This window comes from Zalophus californianus, chromosome 2, assembly GCF_009762305.2.
Source record: "Zalophus californianus isolate mZalCal1 chromosome 2, mZalCal1.pri.v2, whole genome shotgun sequence".
Lineage (NCBI taxonomy): Eukaryota > Metazoa > Chordata > Mammalia > Carnivora > Otariidae > Zalophus > Zalophus californianus.
The window spans coordinates 203,398,662-203,405,709 of record NC_045596.1 but is presented as its reverse complement, the minus strand read 5'-3'; positions in this window follow the sequence as shown (position 1 = coordinate 203,405,709).

Below are 7,048 nucleotides of genomic sequence, written 5' to 3'. Positions count from 1 at the left end.
CCAGAGAAAGGAGCTACCTGGAACTTAGGACAAAGAAGGGGAGTCTTCTACTGCTGTTGAGAAAATGGCAACGAATTCCCCAGAACACCAGGCCCAATAGATGCCCTGAGACTATGACACCACCAAGCTAGTTGTACACTGGGCAAAGGAGTGCCCTGGACACTGGGCTGAGTGGGAGTCCTCTCTCTGGCAGCTCTTCAGCCCAAGAAAGCAGAGGGCAATTGAGTCCTCACAACACTGGGCCAAACAGGAACCTTCAGACACTCCAACTCAGGTTGGCAGTGGGCAAAGGACTCACTTGGACAACAGGATGACTGGATTCCCTCCAAGTGGGGGCCCTTCAACTGAGGAGACAGCTGGCAACTGAGTCGCAAGAACACCAGGCCAACTGGGAGATCTGGGTCGCCAAGCCTTCTGATTCAGCTTGACACTGTGCCGAGTCTCTCGGACATCAGCCTGAGCAGGAGACCTCTGACCCAAAACCCTCCACCCCATAGAGCACAGGACAATTGGGTCCCCAGGACAGAGGTTGGCTGGGAGCCCTGTGGTCATGACTCCTCCATCTCAGCTCTGCACTGCGCCAAGAAGTCCCTAGAACACTAAACTGACTGGAAGCCCTTTAACTAAGGCGACCCCAGGACAAGTGAGTCACCAGTTCCCTGGGATAGACTTCAGCTTAAGGTCATTGTGGCTTGTCACCTGGGTAGCCCTCATCTTTTGGGGAATATCCCTCAAGAGGAAAGGATACCAAGCCAAAAAGTGGAGTCAAACCAAAAGTTTGGAGAGTTTGAAATAGAACTCATAGCAGGAGATGAGGTGGGGGGTTGAAACAGAACTCATATCAGGAGACGAGATGGGGACTGGAGGGAATTCTAGAAGAGACCCCAGGCCCTGAATACAGAGGACACATTGGCAAAGGTCCTCCAGATGAAGAAGAGGTGCTCCATCCTAGAAGGAGTGGTGGAGACCATAGGAAAACAAATCAAGTCGTGGGGTGAGAAGCAGGCTCAGGTCTATAAGGTAGAGACATTTTTTGGGTACATCAAGGACTTGCTGGAAGCTTTTGCCTCCCAGGCAACGGCATCCAAGTGGTGACGTCCCTGCACACTTCCATCCAAGATGCCATAAATGCGGAGCTTGGAAAAGTTTGGTCATCTCCAGGAGTGAGAGTTTTAATATTTTTCAGAGGCCTAAATAACTTAAAAACATTATTTCAGAATAAGTACAGGAAACAACCCGTGTGACTGTGATGTATAGCCTGGGTTATTCTCACTACTGTGCTTTGTAAGTCATCACGTTCTCCAGTTGGTGGGCAGTGGCCTCCACAGCTCTGAGAGAGTGTCAGTGAATTATGCAGAGCTGACCCTGAACACATCCTTCCTATCCCCATCAACACTTTTAGACATCCTGGTTTCTGGAAATCAAGGTCAGCTGCTGAGGTCATCCGCATTCTGAAGGAAGGAAAAAATAAGCTGTAATGTCCATATGTAGGTATTTCTGCAAAAATGATTTTTGTCCCTAGCCCCATCACACATGATGTGGCAAATTTGTGTTTGGGCCCTGGCATAAAGTTTGCAAACTCTGGTCACCAGAACTATTTCCTGACTGCATGTCCCTGTGTGATGCAGACCTCTGAACAGTAAATGTGACAAGATGAGGGAACCAGGCTGGAGGGCGGCCAGAAGCAGGGGACCATTCCCTGCCTCTGGATGATTTCCTCCTGTGGGTGAGGTAGGTATAGACTGGAGTAAGGAGCCTGGAGTGTGGGCTCTCTGCTCTGAGCCACAGAAGCACTGCAGAAGTTGGGGTAGACACAGATTACTACTTGCTGCTCCATGTGGAGGGGTGGATGGACAGAGTAAAGAAGAGAAGGAGACAGGAAGAGGTGCATATGGAATACTCGGGTGTCTGTGGATATGGAGGAAGGTGTCTACCTCTAATATGCAGAGCTGAGATTCTGCCATGCATTGGACAGAAGGAAGGAGGAGAGTAGGGTTCCAGGTTTGTCTTCTCCCTAGAGTTTGTCCCCTTACCTCAAGGTAGGATGTGGGAGCTCAAGTGCCTTGTGGATATCAATGAGCTGGGTTCTGCCTGTGGATATAGTGGAGGTGGAAGAGAGCCTAGAGCCATGGTTCCTTGGGGGAGCTCAAGGCACTCTGCTCATAGTACCAGGGCATAACCTGATTAGAGCCAAGAAAAAGCTGTCTCTTAGGGAAGGTCAAAATGAGGGGGACTTGGGATGAGAGAGGTTAGTATCTCTAAGATGGATGGTGTCTGAACTTATAGGAGGGCTGCTGCTTTCAGGAGCCAGTGGGGAGGCTGCTGCAGTCCGGGTCACTTGGATTTGATGGGGAAGTGGATCACAGTGTGATCCCAGAGCTGCTAACCTCTAGTGGCTACCTGCTCAGACCCCACTTACCAGACACATGTTTCTGGACACAGCAGGATCTTGGAGGTGCTAGGACCCCACTTTGGGGGTGTGTAGCAGAGCAATTCACTCCTTAAGCCACCATTCCTTCACCTGTAAAATGCCGGCAACTTTTGGGGGGTGGCTGTGTGAGCAGGATGCAGGAGACGGCAGGGTTGGGGAGGGGATCTCTAAGGCCAGGGGACGGATGCTGTCCAGAGGAGGGAGGGCAGGCTGTGAGCCAGGTCCTTGCCCTGTCAATTCCTTCCCAAACTCAGAACAGCAGATTCAGAAGAGCAGTCTGTGTCCTGCCTCAGTCCTGTCCCACACCTGGCCTTCTCGGCCCCTTAGGTACAGCACATCACAGCCCAGCGCCTGCCCAGTCACAGACCAGACCAGGTTCCTCCTGCCTCCTACACTGCTGCTTGACACCCACACATTAGGGTCCTGGGGAAGCTTGGAGCTTCCAGGAGCCAGGGTGGGACTGATAGCTTTAGGGAACTATGCTGAGGTGTGTTGACAGGTAGAGCGATCCTATAGGTAGGGAGGGATTTAGGTCCATTTAGAGATTCAGATAGTACAGAAATGTCCCATCGCAGAGGCACTCTTGGCTCATTTTGCCCCAAGGTAACATCCTACATCACTGCAGGACACTATTCGCACCAGGACACTGACAGTGTGGTATGATGGACATGTCTAGGTCTGTCACTTTGTCATGGACATTTATATATTCAACAGCACAATCCAGGTATGGAACTACTCTGTCAGCCCAAAGATCTCCTTCATGCTACCCATCCCTGCCCATGGCATTCACCCCTGTGTTTTACATTTTGGATATATTGGCATTTTGTTACATGGGGGAACTCCTACAGCTGTGACCGGTGATGTTGTTTGGTTTCATTTGGGATAATACGCCTGGAATCCATTCACGTTTTGTGTTATCCTAACTTTATGACTTTTTATCACTGATTTGGCCTCCCTAGTTTGGAAATGCCACAGTTTGTTCATCTGCTCCCCTTTTGAGGGATATTTTTGTTTCCGGGATTTAGAGACTACAAATAATCCCACAGTGAATATTTGGCATATTGTTTTGTGGGATCTTAAATTTTCATTCTTGAGAATAAAGGTTCAGGACAGTGGGTTTTTGCATTTATGTTTTGCTTTTGCATGAGCAGTCAAACTGTCTTACCAGAGTGACTGTTCCATTTACATTCCCACCAGCAATGTAGGAGATCTGGCTCTTTCCAACATTTGATGTTTTTACTCTGTTTTAATTTAACGAGCTTTCCTAACAGGTAGGTAGTAGTGATTACTCAATCAGGTTTTCCTTTACATTTCCCTCATGGCAACTAATGTATAGTTTTTCTTGTGCTTATTTGCCATCTGCATGTTTTCTTTGCTGAAATGTCTGTTCATGACTTTTGCCCATTTGCTATTTGGATAGTTTTTTTTTTTTTTTTCCTCTCCCCTGGTTGTGTTTTAATTTTTTATATATAGAAGTTCTTTGTCAGATAAGTGGTTTGACCTAGTCTATAGCTTGTCTTTTCATCCTCCTAACAAGATCTTTACAACAACAGACGGTTTTAATCTTGATAAAGTCCAGTGTTATACCTTATGAATCCTCCTTTCTTGTCTTGTGTAAAAATGCACCAAATGCTAAGTTTAGAAAATGGCTAAACATCCGTAATGTATTTTCTCACAGTTCTGCTGGGTAGTAGTCCAACATAAGGCACCAATGTGGTCAGGTTCTGAGGAAGCCCACCCTCCTGGAGGTTTGTTGATAACCACCTTCTGGCTTTGTGCTCACATAACCTTTCTTTGTAGGTGTGCATGGAGAGTGCAAGCTCTCTGTGTCTCTTCTCGTAAGCATGCTAACCCCATCATGAGAGTCCTAACCTTGTGACCTAACTCAACCTATGTTCCTCCCAAGGTGACAGGTCCAGTTTCATAGGGGTTAGAACTGAAACATGTGAATGGGATGGGGGACCGAATTTAGTCTATACCATGTGTCTTGATGACTGTATTGGGTTCCCTCTATTTGGGTCTTGTTCATTTTCTTAAATTTTAGGCTCATGTCTTTTGTCAACTTTGGGAGATGATCAGCTATGTTTTCTCAAAATATTCTTTTTTTCCTTTACATTTCTTTCAAATACGTTTTAATCCCTACATTTCTTTTTTTCTCATTCTGGGATTCTTGTGACATGAATAGATTTTTGTTTTTGTAGATTTTTTTCTTCTCTCCATTGTTCATATGAGATACTTTCTGTTGTTCTACCTTCAAGGTACTGACTCCTCTGTTATCTACATTGTCCTACTAAGCCAGTTTACTGCGTTGCAAAAAATTTAGTTATATTTTTTCAGTTCTTTGTTAATTACATTATTTTTTATATCTTTCTGTCCTGAGACTTACTTTCATTTGATTCCATCACAACTGCAATAGCTTGTGGAAGCATTTTTATAATGGTTCCTTTCAAACCCATTGGAAATCCGAACATCTAGGTCGTCATTGATCTTAGCGATCTTTGGATTGTGTGGCATGGTCAAGATGATATTTTTCTGGACTTTGGCATGGTGAATGTTCTTGATTATCCATCTTGCCTATTTGGGGTCTTATGTCATGTGACTCTGGACCGTCTTCATTCTGGTGTATGAGCAGGTGGTGGGTCTACAAGAGCGTGGCTAGTACGAGAAGCCCCAGTTATGTGCCCAAACTAGAAGAAGCAAACTGAAGTCTGGCCAAACACAGCCGTGAGGTTCCAGTGCACCTGTGGGGAATGTCACATCTTCCTGTCATTCTTACCAGAAGCCAGAGATGACGGCTGCAGTATCAACAAGACATTTCCCCCCTCTACTTTGAGAAAGAGGGATTTGGCCAGAATGACCAGCAGCCAGGGGAGGAGACCAGCCAGGACACCCTCAGCTAGTGAGGGGCACTGAGAGCATCCTGGGGAAAGTGATGGCCAGAGTCCATGAGAGAAAACGAGTACAAAACCAAGTCCAGAGAGCCCCAAGCTGGCTGGCAGTCAGGGCTCTGAATCTAGAGTTCGGCTTAGGGGGAAAGGGGCCAAAAGGAGAGATGGTGGAGAGGCGGAGGGATTCAGTAGAAAGAACGTGGATGGGCTGGGGAAGCCTCTGAATCCTTATCACCAGCTGGAAGTTGTGGGGTGGTCTGACAGGGCAGGTCTGTTGGATGAATGGATCGGCAGCATGCCAGACACCCCACTACTGTAGAGTCCCCCTAAATCTGTCAGGAAGAGTACACTTGTCTCCCTCCCCCTGAATACAGGTGAGAGACATCTCTTGACTACTCTAGTGGTCCAGGGCATCCTTGCCGGGGTCCCAGGGCTGGGAGCTGCCATGATGCCTCCTGGAGGCAGGGGGCTTTCCCCCTGGGTGGAGTGCAACCCCACATCGAGGGTGGGGCTATGTGAGTGAGGGGTGGGTGACTGAGGAAGGACAGCTGAGGTAGGCCAGGAATACCCAGGAGCAGTGGAAGGGAGCGTGTTGCTAGCTGCAGGGAGGGTGAAATTGGAAGGAGAAAGCCCTGGGGCCAATCACCTCAGACTTTGCAGATAAAGGGCGGGGCATGGACACGCTTGAAAGCTGTCCAAATGGTGTCCACGGCTCAGACTCCCTTCCCGGGCTCCTGAGGTCGTGGCATAGCAGGGGCGGGTGTCCTGTCCTGTGGCTAGGACGGCTGGCCTGTGTTGCCACCAGTCTGCAGGGTGGGCGGAAAACCTGTGGAGATGGCTTTTTCTTATCCAACTGATAAGAAAGTGTGGGCGCCAGTGCAGGGCAAGGAGCATAAATGGGCAGGGGAAATCTGATAGACCATGTTTCCTAGGAAGGAAGCACCACGGACCATCTTGTTGAGAGCAACCCCACCTCCAAGATGGTGTTTGGACCTGGGGAGGAGACGTCCATGGTGACACCCTCAATAATAGTTTCCATAGGAATTCTGAAGTTCCGTGAGCAGTTGGAGAACTGTGGGTTTCATCCATGGAGGTGGAAGGCCCAGGCAGGGGGCAGGCTCCACATTTTGAATCAGGGAATGGCACGCTCCAGCAACTTGATTCATCCAGCAAACATTTATTGAACATATGCTGAGAAAGAATATCAAGTAAACAAAACAAAATAACATGACAAAGCACTTAATTCAGCCTGAATGGGAGGATGGTGAGAGATGTGATGTACAAGAGTTTTAGGAAGTTAGGAACTTTGAGATGGCAGGTAAAGTCTATAATGACACTGAATTCTGAGATTTCTCAATTGGCAGAAGCTTTTCCTCTCATCTGAGATTGAGTATCAGGGAGGAAGAAGTGGTAGTAAGTTAATGAGCAAAGGTGTGGAGGATGCAGTCAGTGTGAGCCATGTAAGCAGTGAGCTTCTGCCAGCTGTCCAGGTGGGGCTGTCCAGTGGGTAGGAGGAAACATGGGTCTAACAGGAGAGGAGCTTGGGCTGGGCATTTTTAGGTTGCTTCAGTAGGGGTAATTTGAGACCTTAGGTTTATGTTTAAAAAAGCGTTGCATGGATAGTGGCCTACATGCTATAGTAGGCCATCTTCTCTCCAGCAAACAGAGTTGGAAACTAAAGGCACATATTAAATTTAGGAAAGACTTTAATGGGAGAAAATATTCAACC